Below are 14,540 nucleotides of genomic sequence, written 5' to 3' on the forward strand. Positions count from 1 at the left end.
CAGGAGGGAGAGCAGCTTCAAGGGCCGCAGGAGGCTGATCTCAGCGAGTTCCCATTCACTCTTATCACTGTGCAAGTCCTAAGTTGGTACCCCTCGATAATTTTACTATTAACATTATGAAGTCATGGTGACAACATGTTGAGTTAGTTTTCCTTAATGTGAATATGTCTGTATTTCATTTGTACCTCCAGACCTCAAGAAGCTGTATGTCAGTAAAGAAGAGGTTTCCTCTGAGCAGCAGGAGGTCAGCCCCAGTCTGCACCAGGAGAACCCAGAGCCCCCACACGTTAAAGAGGAACAGGAGGACCCAGAGCCCACACACATTAAAGAGGAACAGGGGAACCCAGAGCCCCCACACATTAAAGAGGAACAGGAGGAGGAAGTCTGTACCAGTCAGGAGGGAGAGCAGCTTCAAGGGCTGGACGAGACCCATATCACCAAGTCCCCATTTACTGCTGTCCCTGTAAAGAGTGAAGATGATGAAGAGAAACCTCAGTCCTCACTGCTTCATAAAAGCCAAAGTGATGAGGACATTGACGCCGAGCCTCTAGCCAGCTCAACTGAACAAATGAAAACAGAAGCTGATGGAGAGGTCTGTGGAGTATCAGAAGAACCAGCCAGGAACTTAGATCCACCTAGTCATCTACAAGCAACTAGTGCTGGCAAGACTGCAGACTCTTCTGACCCTGAGACTAAAGACGGTGATGATTGGAAGGAGTCTGGGCAACCTCAGGCTGGTTTAGAGTCACTTGAAAACAATGAAGTTCGTATAAGTCGTAAGAGATCTTATACTGGGAAGGAAGTCTTTAGTGGCTCAGCATGTGGTAAAAGATTTGACACCAAGGGAGGTCTGCAGACACACATGAGAGTCCACACGGGTGAGAAACGATTTAGTTGCTCAGACTGTGAAAAAAGTTTTGGTAAAGAAATAGAGTTGAAGAGACACATGAGAGTCCACACAGGCGAGAAGCAGTTCAGTTGCTCAGACTGTGCGAAAAGTTTTAGTCTGAAAGCAAACTTGAAGAAACACATGAGAGTCCACACAGGCAACAAACCATTTAGTTGCTCGGACTGTGCGAAAAGTTTTAGTCAGAAAGAACACTTGAAGACACACATGAGAGTCCACACAGGCGACAAACCATTTAGTTGCTCGGACTGTGGTAAAACCTTTAGTCTGAAAGTAAACTTGAAGACACACATGAGAGTCCACACAGGCGACAAACCATTTAGTTGCTCGGACTGTGGTAAAACCTTTAGTCTGAAAGTAAACTTGAAGACACACATGAGAGTCCACACACGTGACAAACCATTTAGTTGCACAGACTGTGGTAGAAGTTTTAGTCTGAAAGCAAACTTGAAGACACACATGAAAGTCCACACACGTGACAAACCATTTAGTTGCTCAGACTGTGGTAAAAGTTTTAGTCTGAAAAAACACTTGAAGACACACATGAGAGTCCACACAGGCGACAAACCATTTAGTTGCTCGGACTGTGGTAGAAGTTTTAGTAAGAAAGAAAACTTGAAGACACACATGAGAGTCCACACACGTGACAAACCATTTAGTTGCGCAGACTGTGGTAGAAGTTTTAGTCTGAAAACAAACTTGAAGACACACATGAGAGTCCACACAGGCGACAAACCATTTAGTTGCTCGGACTGTGGTCAAAGTTTTAGTCGGAAAGAACAATTGAAGACACACATGAGAGTCCACACACGTGACAAACCATTTAGTTGCTCGGACTGTGGTCAAAGTTTTAGTCAGAAAGTAAACTTAGAGACACACATGAGAGTCCACACAGGCGACAAACCATTTAGTTGCAGTGTTTGTGGGGGAAGTTTTCGCCAGCATCATCATCTCAAAAGGCATAAGTGTTCTGGTGAGAAGAGCAGCAGCAGCAGGTGAAGCTGCAGAGCTAAACTGTTCAGTAGTAACGGAGCAATAAACTCACATCCACATGTCACTTTCATTTCAATCAGTTTCAGGTCACTTAGGGTGCGTTCGTAAATCCAATCTGACGCGCTTCACTAAAATGAGACTGCGGCTGTTCAAAGACGCAGAGCGAACGGGTCATTAGTTTTAGAAACATTGGCTACTGGCTAGCAGTTATCTAACTGCTACACATACAAACGGCTCACTCTTATCTGCTCTCAACTCCTCTGCCCCCTTCTCTTCTCTTCCAGAGAAGAGACTGCCACTACGAGAGTGTAGTGCTCTGAATAACTGAACGCTGTATTCCAACAGCGCTCCCAATTTACCAACAGTCCAGTTTGTGCCAGAGTGCGCTCGGAGTGACATTTACGAACGCACCCATTAAGCTGGGCAATAATTTTATGTTATCATTTATTGTCTTTCAGTAGAATCATAGACTTCATGTTTAGAAGAGGCTCAAGTGTGTTCACCACAGTCAGGCTTTTCTTAAGCCCTGCGCCTGTTAACTGTGGGCGAGAGACCTCCACAAGATAGCTGTAGACTAGACTTGGGGAAGTAGTTTTCAGCCTACCTTCCCGAAGTTCCCCCATGTGAACAGGTTTTCTCTCACCACACAAAATGCTTGAACTGGACACATTCAAATGTGATCGCAATTCTCATTCATACATTATTCATATATTATTTTAGTATTGAAGATACAAGGCAAATTGGCTGGTGCACCTGGGCACTCGCCCGATGTGATATATGGATAATCCGGCCCAGAGTCTTAGTTATTATTCTGGCTTTAATTGGTGTATGTGCACTGTGAGGGAGGGGCCCATCATGTCATAATCCACCTATACTTCAGGGGAGAGGTGACCACATGACCATAGGAGACTGCTAGTACCATTTCTTACAATTGGCGCAATTGGGCGGAGCCTGCGGTGACATATCTCCTAGTAATATTGACAATCTTTAACTCGAATTTACACAACCCACTAGAGGACAGTAAACATTTCCCCACATTCAGTTTTTCTAGTAGTTCTCCACCTGTTACGTTACCTCTTGATACAAGAAGATACAAATGAATAGTAAACGCATATATATGTGTACTGTATTATACTACATGACAAAAAAAACGTGTCTATTATTATCAGCCCAATTCTGTTGTTTTAGTCCTCCATCACTCCTTTCTCTGTTCTCGCTGATTTGTTGACTAAGGGCTTGACTGTTCGTTTAATAAAGCTTTTGCTAACACTAGTTTTCTGTGAGTAAGCTGATTGTAAGGTGATATGCAAAAGCTGTGAAATGTCTTGCTGGTGTGTACCAGGCGGGGGCTGAAAGGGAAGGAACCAGAGTCGCATGTGAGACAGAGATACTGAGACCATCACTCACGATACGATTCAATCACAATTGCTTGATTTTGCTGCAAAAAGAAAATGTATTGGACTAAACACTAATCCACCCTCATATTCAGCAGAACACATCACACTCAATTGGATTTACCAGCAGCTGAACACTGAACAGTACGATTAAATCACAATTGCAGTAAAACAGGCGATTTCAAAACGTGTATTTTTGTGCCTCCTCATCGTGCACATGAAAGTGGTTGGCAGTGAGGGTTCATTTAACCCATTCATACCTGATGCAGCATTTGTGTGTGTATCCCTATAAGACCGCTTCACGCGGTTCGCCGTCTTAAAGGGATACACACGCAAATGCTGCATCAGGTATCAATGGGATAAAGATCGAGTCCTCATCGTAGTAGTAGCCTAGATTGAAAATTAGAATTAGGTTACTTTTATTTTTCTTTCTTTTCTTTTTGTAAACATAAAATGAGAAAATGGTGAACATCCTGCAGCATCTTGTGGAGACCGCATGATGCAGTCGTTGAAAATGGGTAGTGCAAAAGTATTCTCGTGTTGGGGAAAGTTAATTTTATAGCCCAATAACTTTAATAAGGTAGGCCTATGTAACAAAGTAAAGACACTTTCACCACCACACCGGTAGGACCTATAACGTGTCCCAGGATTTTTTTTTTTTTTTTACATGCTCAGCTTGACCCCTGGCTTTCAATACTGTAGGTCAAACCTGTGTTGTAACAAGCTGTAGGCCTACTGCCAGGCTTATTCTACTATGAAAAAATAATAAAATTAAAGCCCAAATTGTTGGCAGATGTATTGTGGCAAGCTGCAAATCCCATCATATTGGTGGTGAAACATGCTGAAGATGGTGACAACAATGAAGGCATCAAAGCCAGCCAGTAGTGAATGTATGAAAGTATCACTGAGTGTTGCAGAAAATGTATTCTGATGGCTCTGACTTTTCTGATATCAAATTACTTTTAAGTCTTGTTTGTTCAGACAGAAACCATTGAAAATGAGAGTGAAATCCGCGAAGAGTCACTCAGGGTGAAATGGAGCGCAAAGGAATGGTTATGGTTGATTTGCGTCATGTTTTTGTGTGAATGTGTGTTTTTCTCTCTTCTAAATAGTTTGTTTTTGACTTGCACCTGAGTTTTTCCTCGTCGGATTGAGTGTGCTCGCTACTGGTGAGTCTGTCAGATCAGTCTCTTGCCTCAAGTAAGATTTTAAGACTCAATCTAAATAATGCATTTTGCAGTTTGTTTGTGTGTGTGTGTGTGTGTGTGGCCGGCCCTCAGTAAGGGCTACTGTTATTGACACTCAACACCATCTAGCACCAGCTAGTACACGAAGGTCCCTCATAAGTTTACAACAACAGAGACAACGACATTGGACTGGTTTAAAATGACAGGGAAAGCTTGCTTGCCTCCCTGCTGCAGATCATAATGTTTCACACTCAATACTTAAGAATCATGCAGTTGATGAGGACATAGTCATTTTTACAGTTAAAGCCAGATTACAAGTCCTCCCGTCCAGGCTCAATCTCTCTGTCTGGTATCCTAACACTTTTTCTCCTCATTGTCTGCACGGTGATCATAATCCAGTCATTGAATTATTATTATTATATGATTATTCTGAATGGTTGCTTTGTATATAAGGGAATGTACATTGCAAGACATGACAGAATTGTTGACCTGTTAGTTAAAGACATAAGGTCTGTTCCATCCTCTGTTGAAATCTATAAACACTCCCGTGTTTCAACTGCCATGTTCAAACTGTGTAATACTGAATATGACATATTTTCAAATGTGACAGCTAATACACCTGATGTTGTCGTTGTCGATGAGCACAGTAGAGAGGCCACCATTTTGGAAGTGGGGTGTGCTTCTGATTCCAGTCTGGAATAATCTTTTATCACCAATGTTTTGAAGTACCAACTGCTCAAGGATGCTATTCTACAGCTTGGGTACAATTGTAAATTGCTTGTATTCATATTTGGAAGCCTTGGTAATGTCCATAGGCTGGTCGTAAGTGGCCTGCAGAGGGCAGGACTGCCCAGACCAAGAGCCAATTCTCATGGCCAAATTCTGCTCCATTTCTGCAATAATACAAATAATATTTTGAGGAGGTGCCGTTTCCTTTAGCCATAGATTTCAGACTAGATACATTTGTCATTATGAAATTTCCCATTGTTTGTGCATCTATTATTGTTTGTGTTCAAGGATTTTTTTTGTCTAAATGTGAACACAAATAAACCCCCACACACACACACACACACACACGCGTGTGTTCCCCCTCTATAATTCCCAATTGGAGTGACCCTGGGCGTCACCTCTTCTGAGGTTTCAACCTATTCATCTTGGTTTCATCCCCATGGGGCTTGTGATGAAAACAAATAGAGAAAGCAGGTGCTCGGCTCATCGGGCTGTCTACTGCCAGCAGCAACACGCAGTGCAAACACACATTTGCTTCTAACAGCCTATGTGAAGCCTGCGTGGGTTTGCCAGCCGCCTGCCTTGGTGGCGAAGATCCTGAAAGCTGCTAAACTTGGAAGAGTGAGAATATTGTCCAGTGTTGCTGCCTACAAGGACGCACAGTAGGATATAAGATGAAGTGCTCGCCGTTGCCTCCAGTGCACACATTGCTTTTTGCAGCTCTCACCTTGGCACTGCCGCTTGGAGCACCAGGCTGGACTGCACCAGGATTTTGCCATGATGGCTACAACTGCCCACAGTTCACTGCGGTTCAGATCAACCAGGTAAGCTCACTCATTACGAGCCGCGACAGCGGGGCTGGTATTGTTCTCACCTTGTGAGTCTCTCTGTGACACGTGTGTCATCATGGAAAAATGTGGACCTGGAGTTATGAATAACATAAAATGGTTTAGAGTATTTATTAATTTGACCTTGTACTGTATGTTCAGAAATACACACATACACACATTAAATAAGTAGGTGTCCTATACGAGGGATCAGCCGAGCAGCATTTTGGTAAACAAACCGCGTCACTGGGTGGCAACGGCAATGGAGCCCAAGTGGCGCGAGGCTTGAGTGTCTGACTCTAGCCAGTTAACTCTGTTTACATTTTAAAAACTGCGACAGTTCACACAACTTTAACACGACATGCATGTATTATACATCATCAAACTCTTGAGCTACCTCTGCTCTCACTCAGAATGTCAAAATATAAGCGATGTCATGTATAGTTTTTGAGATATTAACGTTTGTTTGGCACAACTCATACTATTAACTGCCGAGGGGTGTTCTGCATTTCTGGGTGGCAAGTGACGTCACGCTGATTCATCCTATTAAGTTTACAGTTTAGCTGCAATATTTGAATTGAGCTTTACTAGGATTGCTGTAGATATTTTTCGTAATGGTGCAATTTGACATAATTTCTTATGATTTGTATTGCTGCTTTGGTAGGACACTGAAGAGCGTGCGTACACCGCCAGCCGATGGATAACAACCAAGGTCCCGAGTGCTGAAACAGAAGATGTGAAAGCAGGAAACTACAAGCTGTATAATTACTTCCAAGGACACAATGAAGAAGGTGAGGGATGCTATACAATTGGCACAGCAGAACTATAGAATAACAATGTTGTGGGAATAGCATAGTCATACCACAAGAGATGAAACACTTCACAGAGTGTCAAAAGTAAAATTCCTCAGTTAATCTGATTACTCACTATGGCTATTAAAATTAATCTTGAATCTTGAAAGGGTTGTGTAATGATCTTCCGCCTCTTCTCCAAAAATAAATAAATACAATTCAACAATGCTACTTATTCTTATTAAAAGGCTTAGCTGACAAGTGACAAAATGCACTTATTGTAAGTCCCTTTGCACAAAAGTGCCATACACTGTAATGACTTTATTTCTTGTCTCTCCAAGGAACTGATGTCCCCATGAATACCTGGCCTGTCTTGGTCTCCATGACAGTGGGGGAAGACGGCTCCGAGAGTAACGTGTCTGTATCTTGGTTTGTGTTCGCTGACACGGTGCTGCCCAAACCCACTGACCCCTCAGTCACAGAGGAGTTCAGACCTGCTGCCACCATCTATGTCAGGTCAGTTGTGGTCCTTTGAAGCTCATTCTGAGGAGCATGGCACTAAAACTTGCGATGTTCTCAAGTTACAGCAAACTCTTATGTCCATCAAATGGAAAAGTAGATGCTGGGGTTTTCAGATTCTGTTTTTCAACATCTAAATCTACCTCTATAGGACCTTCACGGGTTTTGTAAGCCATGCTCTTGGTCAGGAGAACATGAAGCAGCTCCGTGAGGCCTTGGTTCAGGCTGGGAAACCCTTTGAGGACCACAGATACACTGGTGCTGTGTACGACAGTCCCTGGGACATCATCCACACTCACCACAATGAGATCTGGATCTCTGCTGCCTGAATGAAAGGATGTTATGACCTGTCTCACCAGTCATAATGCAGAGGTTCTCAAAGGTTTTTCAGCCAAGGAGCCCTTACAAGATAGAAAATATACCGGCGACCCGCTCGTTCTGATTTGTGATTTTGAGCTAAGCTTAATTGTTTCCACGGTAACGTGCTTGACTTTTAAATTGATAGGTTTGTTAGATTAGAATGTAATCCATGAACCATTTTAGATTTAAAGCATAAAATATTTTCATTGAACTATGAAGCTTTTGCAAAAAAAAAGAAAAAAGGGGTTATTTTTATTTTCTTGAAACTTTTCGCGGACCCCCTGCCAAATTGCCACGGACCCCTGGGACCCCCATTTGAGAACCACTGTTATAATGTACATTATTTTGTGAAAGTGTGATGCATATAGCTACATTTGCTTGTTTTTGTTGTGTCATTTGCTTCAAAGTAGTTTGAACAATAAATCCAACATTTCAGTGTGTTTCCTTGCCTATCAATGTGCAATCAATCAGTATTACTAAGTTAAGGGAACAATCATGCTGTCAAACGGTGCATTTAGATTGTGCATATGGGGATATTACTCAGAAGTAGCTGACAAGACTTACAGGTAACAAAAAGTACGACACCTAATGATTAACTGGAAACTAAAAAGCTGCCTCTAAAACTATTAAATAAAAATGAACCTCATTTCTTGTCAGTTTAAGTGTTTTGCCAGTTCTATTACTGGGTGTGAGTGAGGTAGACAAAGAATGTGAATAGGCCCTGATCACAATACTTTATCAAGTATTATATCAAGTATAAGAATTTGTTCTTAATGAACTTGTCTGATTAAGTAAAGGTTGATGATGATGATGATGATGATGATGATGATGATGATGATGATGATGATGATGATCAATACACTGATATCTTTTTCACATCCAAAGACAGTTTTGTCAGCTACTGTAAGGCAGTCCATACACACTTCATCCAGGCATGGTCATTGAAAAACTAAAAATAAACAAAAGAAAACTACAGTTAAACTAGCAAACGCCGTTTGAAAACTAACTGAAACGAAACAGAAAGTGATATCAAATTTAATAAATAAAAAAAGACATCTGAACATTGTAAAACTACAATAACCCTGCAGCCATTTCATAACAAAAATACTTGTGTGTGTTCTCTCACATCCTGAGTACATCTGACACACATCTTCCCACAGTACATGCTCTTATGCCAATGTACGTATGCATGCTCGCCATACCGTATTGGCCTTCGTCCTATCTGCTTTGTGGTTGGCATGGCGATAGCAGTAGCTTAATGATTATTATCTCTGTAGTGTGTGTGTGTGTGTGTGTGCGTGTGTCTGTGTGTGTGTGTGTGTGTGTGTGTGTGTGTGTGTCTGTGTGTGTGTGTCTGTGTGTGTCTGTGTCTGTGTCTGTGTGTGTGTCTGTGTGTGTGGGTGTGTGTGTGTGTGTGTGTGTGTGTGTGTGTGTGTGTGTGTGTGTGTGTGTGTGTGTGTGTGTGCGTGTGCGTGTGTCTGTGTGTGCGTGTGCGTGTGTGTGCGTGTGTGTGTGTGTGTGTGTGTGTGTGTACGTGTGAAAACATACTTTTAGACTGGCTTTTCCAGTAGACCAGGCATGTCCAAAATCCGGCCCAGGGGCACAACAAACGAACAACAGACGTTTCCCAGACACGGCCACAGCAAAGAAGCTCTCAACTCTCAATGGCTGGGTTTCCCAAAAGCTTCTTTGCGCTAAGAAGCTAATTCAACCCTTATTAAGGCCCCCTTAAGAAGCAAACGCGTTTCCCAATTGCTTCTTTACGAAGGCATGCGTTTCCCAAAAGCTTCTTAGCGCTAAGAAGCTTCTTTGACCCTTCTTAAGGCTCCCGTAAGAAGCCAACGAAGCCAACGCGTTTCCCGATTGCTTCTTAGCCTAAAATTATCTTCCAATTATCCTCCGTTAAGAAGGCTGCGTTTCCCAAAAGCTTCTTAGCGCTAAGATGATCTTTCGTTAAGAAGGTTTTGTAAGAAGGGTCTGGAGCCTTCTTAACACCTTCTTAATGACAAAACACTGGCAGATCCAGCCGCATCAGGCAAAAGGAGATACTTGTGTCCACTGTTCCTCTTGTGTTTTTCCCTTTTTCCTTTCTTTCATGCACCCTTTAGTGTTTAAAATTGGGGAACACTTGAAAATCTCCCCTGTATGTATGGTTACTTGTGTTTTAAATGTTTTACCGTAGGCTATATTTCTCTAATCAGAATGGATTCCTTTTATAATGTTGTGGATTTATATAGCACCTTTCACAGAACCCAAGGTCGCTTAAATTCTGTAGTGTTTCTCTGTTTTGTTGTATGCTGTGTATATAAAGCAATTTGAACTGCAGTCCATGTCTGAAATAAATAATGTTTAATAAAGTTTAACATGACCATGATTAGGTGTTAACAGTGTTTCTCAACCACTGAGTCGTGGCCCACTGCTGGGCTCAGAGTGCCATCAAGTGAGCCGCTCCAGTTAAGATGCTTCTTAAGAGCCTTCTATTTTTTTTATTTTTCTCGACTGTTAAGAAGGCGTTTGGGAAACACTTCTTTGGAGCCTTCTTAACTCCTTAAGAAGCTTCTTAACTCCTTAAGAAGCTTCTTAACTCTTAAGAAGCTTCTTTGTTGGGAAACTCAGCCAATAACTGTCAAACTATTCATCATTCATCTAGTTTGACAGTTATTGAGAGTTGATTTGAGTTAATGAGTTATTAATTTGAGTTAGTGTGGACCAGTGATGTCACTGGTCCACACTTTAACACTCAATAACTGTCAAATTAAATGACAGACTTCAAAACAGTTTACAGTTTTCTGATATACTACTGATGTTCTAATGATACAAAGCTGGTTGAAAATGGGCAGAGTGTTCCTTTAACATGACATGACATCTCACACATCATGACATGACATCTCACACATATAGATTCACCCAGTGGCATTGAGGACTTCTCCCTTTGCTGAAACCTTGGGCAGTGCGTCGTGTACCATCACAATTGATAACAGTCTCCCTGTCAGACTGGAGCAGCGCACACACATTTATCCCCCCCTCCTCTCTCTGTTTCTCTCTGCCTTCCTTTACAGTATAAAGCATATGTCAACTGTCAGTCATTTACTGAATATTTGGATTCTGTATGACATATCAGAATGTGTACATTGAGATTCAGTTTCTTCTATAACACAGTGTATAGGAGAATGTATGGTTTTTAATATACTTCTATCATACAGTTCCTGGCTTATGGTTTCATTCATTTGGTTTATCTAAGCTGTTATAATTATCATATAGCGGATGAGGAGTGGTTAAAATTCCATTCTCTAACATTAACAAAGTGAGATTTCATGTTTGACTTTCTGCCACGGTCACTAAGAGGAAGTGAAATCCCTGATCCTGTCTGTGTCTACGGGAACTAGTAATGTGGGAGGTGACGTTCTTGTCTATATTAAACCCACAGGACTGTAACTGCGGTGTCACTTTGGAGACCCAAGGAGGACCAGGTCTGATCATCATGTTGCCTTTTGCAGCTCTGGTCCTGGTGACATTTTCCACACAGGTGCGAGGCTGGGATGCACCTACATTTTGCCATGAATATGACTGTCCTGAGTTCACAGTGATTCAGAACAGCCCGGTAGGTTTATCGATCCAATTGTACTCATATTTTTTGATGACCAAGCTAGTGTTGTAATGTTGCTTTTTTTTTTTCTTTTTTTTTTTTTACCATTTTTATAGGCTTCTACCGGCTCAATACAATTCTCACATAGTGTAGATGCACTCCTTTTCTAGAATATTTGTAGATTCCCCCCCCCCCTCATTTTCTACAGGAGTTTGAGGAGCGTTCGTACGTTGGCGGCTACTGGATTTCCACCAAGCTCCCGAGTCCTACTGCGGAAAGTGATTTAATGGATGGATACCACAGACTGAAGGCTTACAGCGAGAGTATGTATCAGCATCTGAATCGGACAACAGTTTGCATTGATAACCACTGTTGGGAGGGTTACTTTTAAAGTGTATTCCACTACAGAAATGCGTGCCTCATATGGATTTTAGAGAAAATAAAACAAAACAAATAGAGTAATCCCTTAAAGTAATCTATTTTGAAGTAACTAACAGTACAGTAATAGTAACTATTCAGAATACCACCAATGTAAGTTACTCATATTCTGAATGCATGTATTCCATTACCAGTGTTGGGTGTCTTTACTCAAAAAAGTCATGTAGCCTATTACACATTACTTTAGAAAAAGTAATCCCTTACTTTACTTAATTACTCCCTGTTGAAAGTAATTCATTACAATACTCATTAAATTACTTTTGTGTTTGCGAGATGCCTTGGCCTGAACCGACCAATCGTCACTCCTCATGCCTAAACCTAACCCTCCATCACTCCTCCCCCATCCCTCTCTCTGCTATGCTATGGCTAGCTTTTCACATCTCACCTTGCTATTAACCCGTTTCAGAATGTTTCTGACTGGACCAGTTTGCAAAGCATAGGCCCCTACATGAGTTAAACACTGTCAACCGAGCATGAACATTTTGTCTGACTTCAACTAAGCCATGGTCACAAATAAATCATCTCCTTGCTCTTTGCATGCTGCAAAAATACATTTCATTCAAACAAAAATGTAGTGTAGCCTACATGATGGCACATACAGTAGGCTGCCTTCAGGAATGCTTTCTTTGGCATTTTGTTTGTTCAGATTCAAAGAAAATGGGGACAGTTAGGCTACTATCAGTGTTGGGGAAGCTACTTTGAAAGCATAGCTTAGGAAGCGACCAACTACTTCACCATGGAAGTAGGCTAGTTGAAACTACAGCAAAGCTACCCTGGGCGAAATGTAGTTTAGGAAACTACAAGTTACACAGAAAAAGTAGTTCAAATGTGTTATTAAGAGATCTGACCTGGTGGCATAGTGGGTTGGAATGCAGCCCCACAGTATTGAGGCCTCAATGGCTTTTGAGGTCATGGGTTCGAGTCTCAGTCAGTTTTGAATGGCAACAGCCAGAGGAAGGAGACAAAAGGGCTCAGAGATTAGCAATGTCCAACCAAGTCTACTTAACTATTTCTAATTGACTGAAAGCTTAAATATACAGTAGCTTCTTCCAGTTTTTGACCTATAGCCAGGCACTTTCCAAAGTCATACAGTGAGAAATATAGAATCAGTGGCAGTGCCTTTGTGGTTCACTGTCTATGTCAGCTGCCTCCAGAGGGAGAGTTTGTGTCCACCACCACCACCCAAGCTGACCGTCCGTTCGGCCAAAATCCCACTGCAAAAAGTTTGACCTGTCTGGTTTTTTAAATGTTACATTTCAGCTGTCAATCAACATAAAGGTGGTGTGTGTGTGTGTGGGGTTCCAGTAGACTATTGTGACACCTTGCCCTAAAGCCTAAAGAGTAAATGTGGAGTGACACCAGAGGTTTAGCACAGGTTTAAGCAACCACCACCACCACCACCACCACCACCACCCAAGCTGACCGTCCTGATTGTACTTGAAGGAAGCCTCACTTTCACGTGATCGAGAGACGTGGTGTTAACTAGATCCAGCAGAGGGTGCTGAGTGACTGACTGTGCCACATGGTTGTTGTCTGTTGTCTCTGATTGTTTTGTTGTGTTCTGCGCTCCTCCCCCATCACCTCCCTCCCCCTGACTGCTCGCCTCGGGTGGTGACGTGGTCCCATGCAAACGTTCTTGAAAGTAACGAGAGTAACGTTAGCAGTAGCATATTATTTCCCGTTTATACTTTGAGAAGTTTCATTTACAAACAGAAGACTCGTAATATGTGCGAATGATATTATCACGGATATAAGAAGTGGAACCGAGGCTCCGTTGATCAGAGGAAGAAGAATAAGACTTCATGGACTCAGATGAATGGTTTAGCTGTGAAGCTAACGTTAGCTGTGAAGCTATTGGAGCTTTGAATGATAAAGTTTGTCAGAATAGTTCCTGTCACTGTGTGAAAATGAAACTGTCTAAAGTCCACAAGCTGAGAGCTGTGGTGAAGCAGCGCCTAACTGCGGCTGTTGGAGACATATTTGGTCTGTTTGAAAGAACAATAGCAGAATACGAGGAGGAAGCTACTCGTTCAAAAGAGGAGATCGATCGACAGCGTAAACTGCTGGACGCTGTGCGGTTACACAGAGACGCCTTGCCTCCAGACCTCCAGCAGCTGTTGGTCATTGGAGAAGAGCTTCCCCCTGAGCAGCAGGAGTGGAGCCCCCGTCTGGACCAGAGCACCCAGAGCCCACATATTAAAAAGGAAGAGGAGGAACTCTGGATCAGTCAGGAGGGAGAGCAGCTTCAGGAGGACCCAGAGCCCCCAGACATTAAAGAGGAACAGGAGGAACTCTGGATCAAGAGGGAGGGAGAGCAGCTTCAGGAGGACCCAGAGCCCCCAGACATTAACGAGGAACAGGAGGAACTCTGGATCAGGAGGGAAGGAGAGCAGCTTCAGGAGGACCCAGAGCCCCCAGACATTAAAGAGGAACAGGAGGAACTCTGGATCAGTCAGGAAGGAGAGCAGCTTCAGCAGCCGGAGGAGGCTGATCTCAAGTTCCCATTCTCTGTTGTCCCTGTGAAGAGTGAAGATGAGGAAGAGAAACCTCAGTCCTCACAGCTTCATCAAAGCCAAACTGAGGAGAACAGAGAGGCAGAGCCTGTAGCCAGCTGCTCAACTGAACAGATGAAAACAGAAGCTGATAGTGAGGACTGTGGAGTATCAGAACCAGCAAATAACTTGATATACTTATATCAAGCTAGTAATTCACAACCAACTAGTGATGACAAGACTTCAGACTATTCTGAGATTGAAGACAATGATGATGAATGGGTGGAAACTAGTGAACTTCAGTCAGGTTTAGACTC

Source organism: Poromitra crassiceps (genome assembly GCF_964638095.1).
Source record: "Poromitra crassiceps genome assembly, chromosome: 7".
In the NCBI taxonomy this organism is placed as follows: Eukaryota; Metazoa; Chordata; class Actinopteri; order Beryciformes; family Melamphaidae; genus Poromitra; species Poromitra crassiceps.